Below are 12,901 nucleotides of genomic sequence, written 5' to 3'. Positions count from 1 at the left end.
TAAAAGCAATACATTCTAACATGTTGTTCAACTAAATGCAATATTACATTTTGAACACAAACAAAAAGGCATCTTTAGGTTTTAAAAAAAAATGTGTTTTGGCTTAAAATAACTACGTTTCAAAAGTGAAAGTGAAACTTGACGCTTGTGAACACAAAGACAACTATATTGTTGGTTTCACATTGGATGCGGGGATGTTAACCCCAGCATCCTAGGTTAAAACCCTGTGTTTTGTGTGTCACCCATCGCCCCCAATATCCAGTCCATATAGACTTCAATGCCATCTATACTACAGCGCCTGACTTCCGCTTCTGCTCCTTTCATAATTACTAGAGTCGCTAGAGGTCGCTGTCATGTTCTTTTATACCTTCTTTCTGTGATCTACCATGTGAATAGATGATAAAACCTACTAGTGGATGTAGTAGGCCCCTATTGACCCACATCTATGGAGCTTATAGCAACCGATAATGCCTTTTTAGTGTAATAGCCTGACAACACTGCCTAATCAGCTGGGCAGTGTTTTTTTAGTGTATGTTTTGTATCATACCATTAGAAGTAAATAAAAATAAAATTTGAAATCAGTGAAGTGTGCCTTTAATATTAGCATATGTATGAGCTTAGATGTTAACTTATTACATGTCCAAATATGTTAGTGTAATGAAATAATTAGCTTTATGTCAATTATTTATGCAGCATTTAATCAATTTATGTCATGGTGCGTATTCCCTGACATGACCTCAGCTTTATGTACCCTGACCACAGCACACTTCAGAGCAGAAGTGGCCAGTGTACAACAGTAATTGCCTGTGAAAAACCCCCTCTAGGGAGAAATGGACCCTTCCACCAGTCATAATTTAGTGCTTTATGGAGGACAAACTGTCACTTCAAAGGGCCAGTAATGTGACCCCAGGGGCACCGGTCACATTTCAAAATGACAGTATGAGGTTATGAAAGAATAAAAAACACAAATTTATTCCAAATATTTTTTTGTGATTTAATACCAGTAGCCCAGGAGTAGGTTTATGTGAGCGAAGCTTAGCTCCCGATTTCATAAAAGATCTAATCCACCTGATTTAATCTTTAATATTTGAAGATTGTGGATGCTAGCGGGCTGCTGAAAAAAACACAGCAAGGTTTAATATTTTCTCACAACATGAACTCTCAGAGTGCAGGAGTTTGGTTTATGAAAATGGAAAATCCAGTTCTAATGAAATTGCTTTCTGAGATCAGACAGAGAGATTTATATTGATCTTATATTTTATAGCTTGTGTAATCCTGTATTGCTTTAAGATGTTTTTAAATATCAACCAACCTAAATCTGGAATCTTTCTGATGTTTTTTTTTGCATTGATATATTCAAACACACTCATATGATACACACACACGATATAGACACAGTCTTAAAGTCTTACAAAACTAAATTTGGCACCAAGTGAGAGTACTTGTCCAAACTCTTCAGAGAGCAGCCTGATCAATATCCGTTTGTGCAGGCTGAACTTTGAATCATGAGGATGGGAAGAGTTTAATGCGTCAGTAGTGCTAGGAATACAACACAAACATCTGCCGCAAAGCATTACTCAGCTGTGGGAAAAACAACAACACTTTGGAAACTCTTTGGCACTGAGCATCCATCGTCTTTGGAGAAAATAACTTTATTGTGTAATAAAGCGAGAAACATCACTATCACTATCACATACTCCAAGTGGGGTGGGAGTATGAATCCTGACCCCAGCTGGTGTTTCCAACAGCTGTTGCACCCGCCGCGGAGAGTGCTTAAGAATCCAAAATCCTCCTCCTAAGTGAAGAGGCGTTTAGGGATTTCGACTGCAGGACACTGGTTTCTGGGATGCATGCAGATGCAGTTGCGTACATACAAGTTAAACACACAAACTAACTCTCTATGAAATTCTCTCTTCCTGTCTTTGAGGTGAAACAGTCCCCTGATATGACCGGGATGACTCTCCGGGTAGGAGAGCAGTCTGTGAACCATACTGACTACAAGCAAAGTTAACATTTAGACTTTGAGAAGTTGTTAATTGAAATCAAATAACTAATGGTTAACAAGCAAAGAAAAAAAATCCACCACGATAAAAACAGTTGCTAACAAAATCACACAGATTTACAATATTTAGGAAATCAAAGGTGAACACAACTGAAAGCTCCTAAAACTCAGTCATTTGTGAACTCTACAAATGTGTATCTGTGTGTAATTTAACAATGTTCCATCCAGGCGTTCCTGAGATGTCGCGTTCACGAGAATGGACCAGACAGACAGACGGACGGACAACCCGAAAACATAATGCCTCCAGCCACAACTGTCACCACCGCGGAAGCATAGAAAGCCAGAGGAATATCGTTTGACTCCGCCATCATATTCAATTACCATTGCATCATTTAGTGCCCTCTTGTGTGCTTCACAAGTATAACAAGACTCCACAAAGACAATGTGAACTAGTCTTGTGTGTCCTCGGGATCCTCTCAGCACTGAGGCCCTGCGGGTGAATCAGACAGAAGGACTTAATGAAAAATGCACAAGTTACTATTAATGGACAAAGGACTGTTTCTCAAATGATCAACAGCAGCTGCACGATTGAGCAAGCTTCTCCGGTAAAACTAGTGTCTGACAGTTCGGTTTGAATGCCTCTACACAGACTCATCTGTGAATAAGTGAGTGAGTGCCGTTGTATTGGTTGTGCAACTAAAAGGCAAGTTTACAGGAAAAACCCAACAAATCCCCCAAAATCAGCTGTTAAAGTACCTGATAATGTACCTTACTCTTTCTAATCTTGTTGTTCGGTGGAGTATCTTTCTTAGACGCAGGCAAATGACTCGTGGATAATGGGGTATTTCTGATTCATCTAATGCTCAGGCACGTCAGTCATCGACACTAAATGTCAGGTTTTCTCAAATAAAAGGCCAGTGGCTTTCTCTCCGGATTCACCTTTGTTTATTTAATCTGATAATCTCATCGAGATCAAGATCTCGTTTGCAAAAGAGAAGCCGCGGTTTAACAACCACACAGGGAGAAGAAGAGGCACATCATTCCAAAAATACTTAATATTTCGTAGTAAAGCCATAGCTTGCACGCAAGGTATTGTGTCCTCCCTGCAGTTTATCAAGTAAAAAAATGACCTATCCGTACCACTATCGCTCTCTGTACTGTCAGCACACTGAGGGACTTATTCTAAATGTCAGAAAATAACTCTTAAAATGCACTCGACAATAAATCTATCACGGCCTGGATTTATTGTAACTTTTTACTCCTTCTGAGTCTTCAATCCTGGCAGTGAAACATGTGAGCCGTTATCAGGGGAAATTGCTCATTCCATTAACAAAAAAGGGCCTGTGTGAATGACTCTGAAGACTTACACACACATCCTGACAAAGTGTTGTCCCACTGTCCAATTAACCTCACACAGAGAGCGGACGGAAGTGAGAGCAGGATTGTGATGGGTTACAGCCCCCTGGAGACACGCAGGCGTACGAGAGCACTTCACCAAACTCCAGGTTTTATTGTGGCAGCCGTTCCACTATCTGAGTGTTTTCATTCAGCCTTTAGATATCTTTTGAGGTATTTTTTGCTTCTGGTATTCTGTTTTTCCTGCTGCTGGTTGGCTGTATAAAAGGCTAATATTGACTTTAGTGATGTGTTTTTGTTTGGCATGGGAACGCTTCAGTCTTTGGCTGGCGCTGGCCTCTTTGAGTGGCTTACCAGAGGGGCCTGGCAGATAGCCAGCATGTATAGCAGCTAATAATGGACTCTGCTATACAGTACTCATCAGATGAGAGAAGAGGGAGTGGAAAGAAACAGCTAGAGCCTATTAGTACGAGCCACTGTTATTTGCGATATGCACGGCATCGCATTAAAATGTGTTGAAGTTACGGTGTTATCCACACTGATATCCATCAGAGGCAAATAAAAGAGTTTAATAGATTTCAGAGATTAATGGAGCATTTAACCTGGCCCCTGTCAGTTTGCTGTAGCCTGAGCAGCTCCATAGAGGAAGGTACTTATGTTTTATCTTCTTTGCCAGGAAACATCCCAAGGCATTGAGGGAGAAGAAGAGAATTCAGAAAATATGGATCACAATTGAGGAGCAAGGATCAATGGGCCCTCTGCCAACACATTTCACGAGCTACTCCATCAACAGGAACAGAGGCACAATAGGGAGTTGTGCAGCACAAAGCGAACCACAAATCCACACGAGCCTTGACAAATCTCTCTTTCTCACTAATGCAGAAACTATCTGAGAGATAAATAGAAACGCTGGTAGTTTTGAAGGAGATCCACCCAGCAAAGAAGTTCAGCATTGTAGCAAATCTATGTTGTTGTTGTTCAGGCTGTGGCAGGGTGTTCCCTTACTGGGTTATGTAAGGTCTAAAAAACTGTTAGTGGTTCATCAGGGTGGATTTCTCTGGAGTCAAATAACCAGTCCCGTGAGTAACTCATTAATTACAGTAAGCACGTTAAGATTGAGCATTCATGTTTGCGATGACAGCTTGTGTTCCAGTTGCTTTTCTACCCAATGTTTTAATTTGTGAGCTACAAAGAAAATGGTAATAACACTGTCAAAAAACAATGTTCTTTATATTGAGTGTGTAACTTTAGGGGGATCTATTGGCAGAAATGGAACATAATAGTAATACGTTTATTTTCTTTTGTGTATAATCACCTGGAAATACTAATCGTTGTGTTTTCGTTATCTTAGAATGAGCTGTTTATATCTATACAGAGCCGGTCCTCTTCAAGGAGTCCGCCATGTTGCCCTACGCTACTCTTACAACAACTGGCTCTAGAGACGGCCATTCGCGTGTTCGCATCGGCCACCGTAGCAATCCTACACGCTTGGCACACGAGAAGTTCAGTTGGTTGCAATTTGCAACCTCACCGCTAGATGCCGCCAGATCCTACACACTGCACCTTTAATATATTGGATTAGACATTTGTCAATATTTTAAATGCAATAGGCCTACAAAATGCAGAACTTTAATATTACATTTTATCCTGATTTGAACTGAAATGATTGGAATCTTTCCTAACCACAGTTAGTTTATTTGGGGGATTTTTATGCACTTTCTTGGCAGGACAATGAGAAGTTTGATACCATTGTTAAGTTTGTAATGTAAATATGAGGCTACAGCCAGCAGCCGGTTAGCTTAGGGAAACAGGGGGAAACAGCTAGTCTTCCTCTCTCTCTAAAGCACACCAATTAACACATAATGTTTATTTGTTTCTAACTAACTCTCTACAAGAAAGCATATTTCCCAAAATGTCAAACTATTCCTTTGATTTGATATAAAATAAAGGTCGACATGTGCCACAATTGTAAACGCAATACAAAATGAAGTACTACTAAGTACTCTTTATCCGTGTTTGAACCTAAATGACTGGAATTAAGTTTATTATCTTGTTATCTCTGTTTTGGATAAAATGCTTTTCTTGCTGTCTTATATTAGGTGATAAGATTGATATCATTTTAATTCTGTTTTGATGTTTCTATGTATGTCAACATAATTATAGTCTTGTTACAAGACCACACAATCTCTGTGATGATTCCTTAAAAGCATGTAAACAAACAACAAACAGAAACGGTCTTTATCTAACAACGTGATAAATCTGGAAACGAGCACAATGTGCTGATACGTCTGCAGCTTATCACTAACACATAAGAACAAACAGTAACAGCAGCAATAACAACCACAATGCTTATCAAGCTGCGTATCTGTAGTTGTCATGGCAGTCTTGTAAAAATTCACTTGTGCATTCCTGTGGTATTAAGACACTCATGGATCCCTGGCAGGAATTTCCCCTGGCCCGCTCTCTGTTTTCTCTGCTGTGTCCCTGCCCTGCCTGTGGAGGTGAGGGAAAGTTCAACCACACCAAATCTGGAATCTAAAAGAGCATCTTTATCTTTATATTTAGTGTTTCTCTGGGCAAAGATTCCATCTCCCTGTGAGATTCAAAATTCACTCTACATACTTTTGGCAGGTTCCTGAATTCATAATGAAAGTAAAAGTATTATGTGTGTATTTTTGTGTGTGCCTGCTTGTGTGGGTCTGTTTCACTCAGATCCATATCGAATCCTTTGTGTAATGCAAAGGCAGTATATAATGTTCAACAAGCCCATGAATACATAGGTTAAAAGAATAGGATAACTGTTGCAATGACCGGTGGGAGAATCACATTACTTGCAGACAAGAGAAACCCGTGAATAGCAACTTCAAATAATACCAGAAAAACAAGAAGTGATTCATGTCACTACCTTGGCAACATCTCAATGTTCTTGTTTCTTGTGGAATTTTTTTTTTCTTTTTTTTTTTTGCAGCAGCAGCTTGATGCCATCAGGGGCCAATTTTCATCTTGAGCCGTCTCCAAGTTGTGTTCCCCGAGTGATTTATGCGTAAACGTAGACTATAATCGATATCAGCTATACTGCTTTAGATTGTGTGAAATTTTCTCCATACGGGTTTGACAGATTTAGGGATGGCAAAGATCAGGAGGATGGAGACATGGATTGCAAGGGTGGGGACTCTTGGTTTTCCTTCTGCGTCATTCCTGAGCAGCGGCGGTAGATATCATGTCCAGATGTTTTTGTGCAGGTTAAAGTGGACACTGATATTCCCCCTCCTTGCCCCACAGCTTTCCTGCTATCTGTACAGGATTACACTACTTAGAAAAGACAAATTGCTAACAAAAGATTTACTCTTTAAAGCTGCTGTAATGAATATTTTTTTAAATAACAGTTAATCAAATTATTATGTGTAAGTTTAAAGGGGTCGTTCGTACTGACAAACTTACTGAGATTTACAGTATAACCCGACTGCAGTTCCCCTCAGCTCTATGGAGTGTTTTAGCGCCTTTTCTGGCCTGCAACTTTATTTTTTTTGGTCCACTCGCATGGTGTGTGAATATTCATCAGGTGTCCAACACAACTCCAAATGAACGCTTATGTTACTCTATGTCTCCTCGATGTGTAAATAGGCAGCTGTTTACTAGCTAAAATAATAATAATAATAATAATAATAAAGTTGATTTATATAGCACTTATCAAAACTCCCGTTATAAAGTGCTTTACAACAAACACATAAAACACAGCAATAAGCACAATCCATCAATGGAAAAGAGGGATACATTTTAAACAATGAATGATTACACTGCAACCTATTCTTAACGTCAAGAACAATGTACAGCGCAAATCAATAGTTAAGAAAAAAAAAAGGAAAACCTTTTGATATAGATAGGTCTTCAAGCGTGATTTATAACAAAATACCGATGTCACAAACCGGAGTTCGTCAGGCAGGTCGTTCCACAGCCGAGGGGCCCTAACAGCAAACGCTCGGACCCTTTTAGTTTTTAAACGTGATGTGGGAACAGTCAGCAGGTTCTTGCTGGAGGTTTCTTCGTGTATAATACATACATATAATCACCTGAAAATACTAATCGTTGTGCATATTTCCCAAAATGTCAAAGTAACGCTGTATTTCCGCTGCCCCCAAGTGGCCAAAAAGAAAATCACTTATGGAAGGTTTAAAGATGTCAACGCCGCTGTCCAGGTACTGTCAGATCTCAGTCGCAAATCAACAAAGACATTTCATATATGAAATCCTCTGTGAAGCCTGCAATGTGTGAGCAAAGTTACGACTCTCTTCGGACTGTAGTGGTGTCTTTTTACTGCTAAAGTTCTGATTTTATTCTGCTCCTGAGGCCGATTTGGGTTATTTCCACACTTCTGCTTCTATTTTACAAGTCAGTACTGTGTCTCAGCACAACGGCCACCTACAACACCCCAATTCTCTGACACCACGTCCATCACCACACAGCATTCGAGTTAAGACATTTATAGCTGCAACTGTCACTTCCTGGCTCGACTGACTCATGCTGGAAAACTATACACAGTAACCAAATCACCAAACATGATGTAACCAGGCAAAAATGCACTCATCACAAATGGTGAAATTTATGGGAAATCACGATATTCATGTAATCCTGCTCAGAGGAGTGTATGGCAGCTATGTCAGGAACCTGTTGACTTCCTGACAATGAAAAAAAAAGAGGTGATGTTGGAAACCACTGTTACCACAACGGTGCCTCATTCCTGAACCCAAACTGTCAACCCCTTTATCTCACCTTCACCATGATGTCACTGCAACAGGAACACACTTAGATACAAGATCATACTCACATCAATCATTTTATACCAAATGCTATAGCCTTCCACAAGCCCTGCAGATAAGATAGGAGACAGGACTCTACAACACAGTTTTGTAAAAGACATGGTTGGAAGGGAAGAGCTGCTTTGGGTTTGATGAGCTCTAATAGCACCTAGAACAGCAGAACAGTGTGTTCAGGCCAATGAAACAAAAGAAAAGTACATAAACTCTAGACCGACCCTCAAATGTGTCCTTCAGAGCAAACCCGATTCTTAAAACAAAACTTTTATGACAATATTGAGAGTAAATAAGGCTGTTCTCTGGGCAAGATAAGACCATGCACCCTGCCATTTGAGAAGATCCAGGTCATGGGAATAGGATCAGGAAAGAGGGACCAAATGTACACTAAAGTACACTAAGCCTCTCATGACTGATGCTAATTGAAGAGCAGAGTTGATAATGTTTCTCAGGACTGTATGTCATGAACACCTTTACCACTGTACTGAGTTACACTCTCGTTTTTTACAGTCGTTGCACCTCAGCTTGTGAATGAAATGGGCTAAAGATGTTACATGGAAACACAAAGTTGATTGAGCTATTTGTTTAACATCTTTAAGCCTACCCTTACCAAAAAGAGGTTTATTCAAGTGTGCTATTGGTATACTTCTTTTAAACTTAAATTAAGAGAGTATACTTTCAGTTTACTTTTGATGTACTTATCAGAGATATACTTAACAAAAGTATACATAAGTAAACTTGGCTCATACTGACAAGTATACAGAAAAATCTAAGTGTACTTGTCTCATACTGACAAGTATACAGAAAAGTCTAGGTGTACTTGGCTCATACTGACAAGTATACAGAAAAGTCTAAGTATACTTGGCTCATACTAACAAGTATACAGAAAAGTCTAAGTGTACTTGGCTCATACTGACACATACAGAAAAGTCTAAGTATACTTTGCTAATACTGACAAGTATACAGAAAAGTCTAAGTGTACTTGGCTCATTCTGACAAGTATACAGAAAAGTCTAAGTATACTTGGCTCATACTGACAAGTATACAGAAAATTCTAAGTATACTTGTAGGCCTACTTGTACTTAATCTTCTGATCAAGATATACTTAAGTAAAGTATAATTAAGTATTCTTGCCTTATAGGCCTACAGAAATGTATACTTGGCTTGTAGTTGTGCTTACTTTTTGTTGAAGTAGCCTATTAAAGTGTGTATACCTGAAGCTTTTACTGAGCCTGCCCTTGTGAGAAAGTATAAACGTTGCTGCCATATGCTCTCACCCGCTGGCATGACACACATTTCCAGACGGGCATGCACGGGTGCACACTGCACATTTTGAAGCCGTGCAAAGGCAGAAAGCATCGCACACATGTGCTCAGACCCATGTGTGAAACACAGGTCTTGATTAATGTGTGGAGAATTTGAACGAAGGGTGCGGAGCCTTTGATATCTGTATCTGTGTTTCCATTACAAGGCCACCTACTCGGCACTATTTATACAACGTACTGCAAACATAATCCGCATAGCAGGAGAAGCAGGAGGAGGGGAAGAGTCTGGGTGGAAAGTAGTGGGAAAATGTATGAGGATTTAATTAAGAATGTGGATTAAGGACTGAAAATAATTACACAGCTTAATGACAGAGAGGGAGGTGAAGTGTTTTTAAAGCTTGGAGCAATGTAAAAGGGCACCTGTGTGCGCTTGGAGGCGACCTGTGTTTTATGTGTGTTTGTATTTGTCCAGCCCCAGAGGAAGGTCTGTGTGTGACCAGTCCGTGGCCTGGTGTGGATCAGGTTCGCTGCCTGTGTGTGTCCCTGCCATGGACCCCCTCTGGTGGGCCGAGGTGATGGATGACGCCTGGAAGCTCTGGAGCTGCAGAGTGGTTCATACGAGTTCCTGTCCGAGCAGGTACCAGCCATTTATGGATGATAGATGCTCTCGAGTTTGTGTGGATAAGTTTGGGTGTGAATGAGTGGCAGGTCACTGATGGCTGTTGTGTTCCGGGTGTTATTCTAGCATTATTGATTACAAGGTGACAGGTAAGTGAAGGAAAGCTATTTAATACTGTAGCAGAGAGTGGTGAAACACACACCTACGCACGCCTCCTCCCTAAAAGTTGTGTTTGTTCAAACCCCCCACTTCTCCTATAGAGTTACAACCGATGTACCAAGTGTAAGGCCAGGATGGAAAGCCCAGTTTGGGTTGCAGCCTTTTCTTGTGACATATCGACCCCAATGAAAATGTTCATCCATCAATCTACAACACAGGTATGAGTTTACAGACCAGACTAAAAAACTTTAAAAAAAACTTTACAAAAATTAAAAAAGCACTTTTTTCATCTGGTGAAATGTATGATGCGTGGAAGGTGATTTCTGACCAAACCAGTCTGTCTGTTGAGAATACTTCTGCATAGAGCTACACAATGAGCCTTTGTTTTATACAAGTGGTGTAGCATGCATCTTGACTATTGTTTTACTGTTAGTCTTCTGATAGTGCAGCCCCATCTTGATGAAGAATATTTGGTAATTTAAAGTATCAAGCTATAAATCAAAGACCGTATATAAGAAGTGGATGTAGTCACCGTGACGTCACCCCTGCCGTTTTGAAGTTTTGAGTTCGGCATTTTGGCCATAACCATCTTGTTGTATTTTGCAACCATAAGTGACACAAGAGGGTAAGCTAAATACAACCGAACGATGAATAAGACATTTTTAGGTGACTCAGTAAGGGATTAAAGCTGAAGTACGCGAGATTGGAGCAAATATGATTAAAAAAAGTTATTTTTATAAAACGGTCACTATTGACAGTCATACATGAAACAGGTAACCTGAACAAAATCATATGCCTCTGTGTCCTCCAGTGCTCTTAACTGCATCTGCATGATTTCACATACCGGAGGAAAACAAGCAGTACGAGCTGATCTGAGGTCTGCTGTCCAGCTGCCATCTATGAGAGCCGGCTGTAAATCACTCGCGAACTCCGACCAAACGGTCAAACTAGGCCGCGCTGATCAAATATGAATCAATATTCTGTTACGTTAATGCTTATTTCTCGCCTCAAATGTTTTCAGAATCATCTTGTAGTGCACAGCTTAGCTGTAAAATGAGGAAGTTTGTGACTGCGCCGCCATTGTGAAATCTGTTGAAGGAACACCAAGTTCTGGTCACATGACCGGAGCACAGCCAATAGGAACGCTCTCTCTCTGAAATGACCCGTGATTGGTCAAATCGATTTTTTAAAGCCTGAAAACAGAGCCATGAGGAGGTGCAGAAGTCTAGTTTTCTCTCAGAACACTTGAATTACAATATGCTGAAAGGTTATTATGGATTTTTTGGCCCAATGATGCCAAAAATATACTGCCTACTGCCACTTTAATGTACAGCAAGCCGTTCATTGAAATAAACCCCGACAGGAAATCAATAATTTGACACAAAAAGGGTCCGCCAGAGTCCCAACATCAGAACTGCACCCAAAACAACAATTTGTTATACATAGCAACGGTCTGCCATAAAGAAATAACAGAGCGTAGAATGCTGTGATTGACTAATCCTCAGCCATTTAATAAAATGTTCTAATTAACTTTAACTTTTAAGACGAAAACACGGACAACTCCCAGACCAGACAACGCCATGGTAACAAACTGTCAATCACAAGGTAGCCACGCCCTAAAGCATACCCTGCTTTACCTCAAAATGAAAGTGCATAAAAAAATTTTTTAATTTATCTTTGTTTTTTTTTCATTTTCATTTTAATGAAGGGAGTTTCCACTTAAATTGGAAAAATCCGACACAAAGGACTGCATTCCATCTATTGCTCACTCCCTCCATCTTTCCTGTCATCTTTCTAGCATTTTTTTGGCCCCGAGCCCCAAATTATGGTCCTTTGATGTTCCAGGTTACTATGGTTACTTAATTGGACAGTGCTGCAAATGATCAAGACCAAACATTTTCTTTTATGAGAAGAGGTGCTGCGAAAGAAGCTCCACTGCAGAGTAGTTTTCTTCATGTTGAGTGAATCTCTATCTTGCACTCTGCTGCTGATGTTAATGATTTTTTTTCTTCTTATATTTCAGCTAAAATAGAACTTGAATTTGTTGATCAATTGCACCTCAGTTTTTGACTATTTCTGTAAATTACACTTACATAGTGAAAAATAAGACGAGTCCTGTGTACTGTACATAGAATCAATCTGATACACAACCTCAGATAAATGGCCTATAGTGGTGCTAGGGTGGTGCTAATTGCTCCGTTAGATATTTCCTTTGTTTTTGAAAAATGACATAGCTGCAGCTGTGACAATGATGATGACTTGAAGCAAATAAAACTGGTAATTGATACATGATGGCGCCTTAAATCCACTGCATGGGTGAAAGGGGGGCAGAGGAGGACAAACCCTGAGTTCAGCCTCGGAAAATCTTCTATTCATAACTAAAAGCCAGAGGGGAAATACAATCCGTGCCATGTTTTCATTTTGTCAATTGTGTGGGTGAATGCTGAGATTTGGTGTCACACACAGAGACATTGGGCGTGTCTGCTCTCAGCTTCCCCACCCAAACCACCCTCAGTCACCCACACCCGGAAACTACAACTTCCTCCCCCATTCATCTCGCTGAGATTTTGTTTTATTTCTCAGGAGCTGTTTTACAAACTCATTTGTCAAGCCGCACAAAAGTTTATTGAGCCCTGTGAAACCAAGCTTAGGAAAACAGTGGCGGGGGAAACTCTCCTTTTATACACAA

The 12,901-nt window shown here is 40.1% G+C and overlaps 1 protein-coding gene and 1 long non-coding RNA gene across 3 annotated transcripts in view; one reads left to right on the top strand and one right to left on the bottom strand.

The window, feature by feature from the left end:
• Positions 1 to 367: 367 nt before the first annotated feature.
• LOC141782581 (atypical chemokine receptor 3-like) overlaps positions 368 to 12,901 on the bottom strand; it is a 30,288-nt gene continuing 17,754 nt past the window's right edge. The window contains exon 3 of the transcript XR_012597141.1: positions 368 to 406. The gene's annotated coding sequence lies outside the window, so the exon portion shown is untranslated. The remainder of the gene's footprint in view (positions 407 to 12,901) is intronic.
• LOC141782580 (uncharacterized) lies at positions 4,121 to 11,544 on the top strand. 2 transcript variants are annotated; one of them, XR_012597139.1, is made up of 4 exons: positions 4,121 to 4,437; positions 9,907 to 10,071; positions 10,314 to 10,430; positions 11,024 to 11,544. It is a non-coding gene; the product is annotated as an uncharacterized LOC141782580 (long non-coding RNA). The 2 variants fall into 2 exon arrangements; XR_012597140.1 differs by lacking the exon at positions 4,121 to 4,437 and adding an exon at positions 9,701 to 9,814.

Source organism: Sebastes fasciatus, chromosome 14, assembly GCF_043250625.1.
Source record: "Sebastes fasciatus isolate fSebFas1 chromosome 14, fSebFas1.pri, whole genome shotgun sequence".
Taxonomy (NCBI): domain Eukaryota; kingdom Metazoa; phylum Chordata; class Actinopteri; order Perciformes; family Sebastidae; genus Sebastes; species Sebastes fasciatus.
Note: the sequence above shows the minus strand (reverse complement) of the source record. Positions and strands in the feature narration are given on the sequence as shown.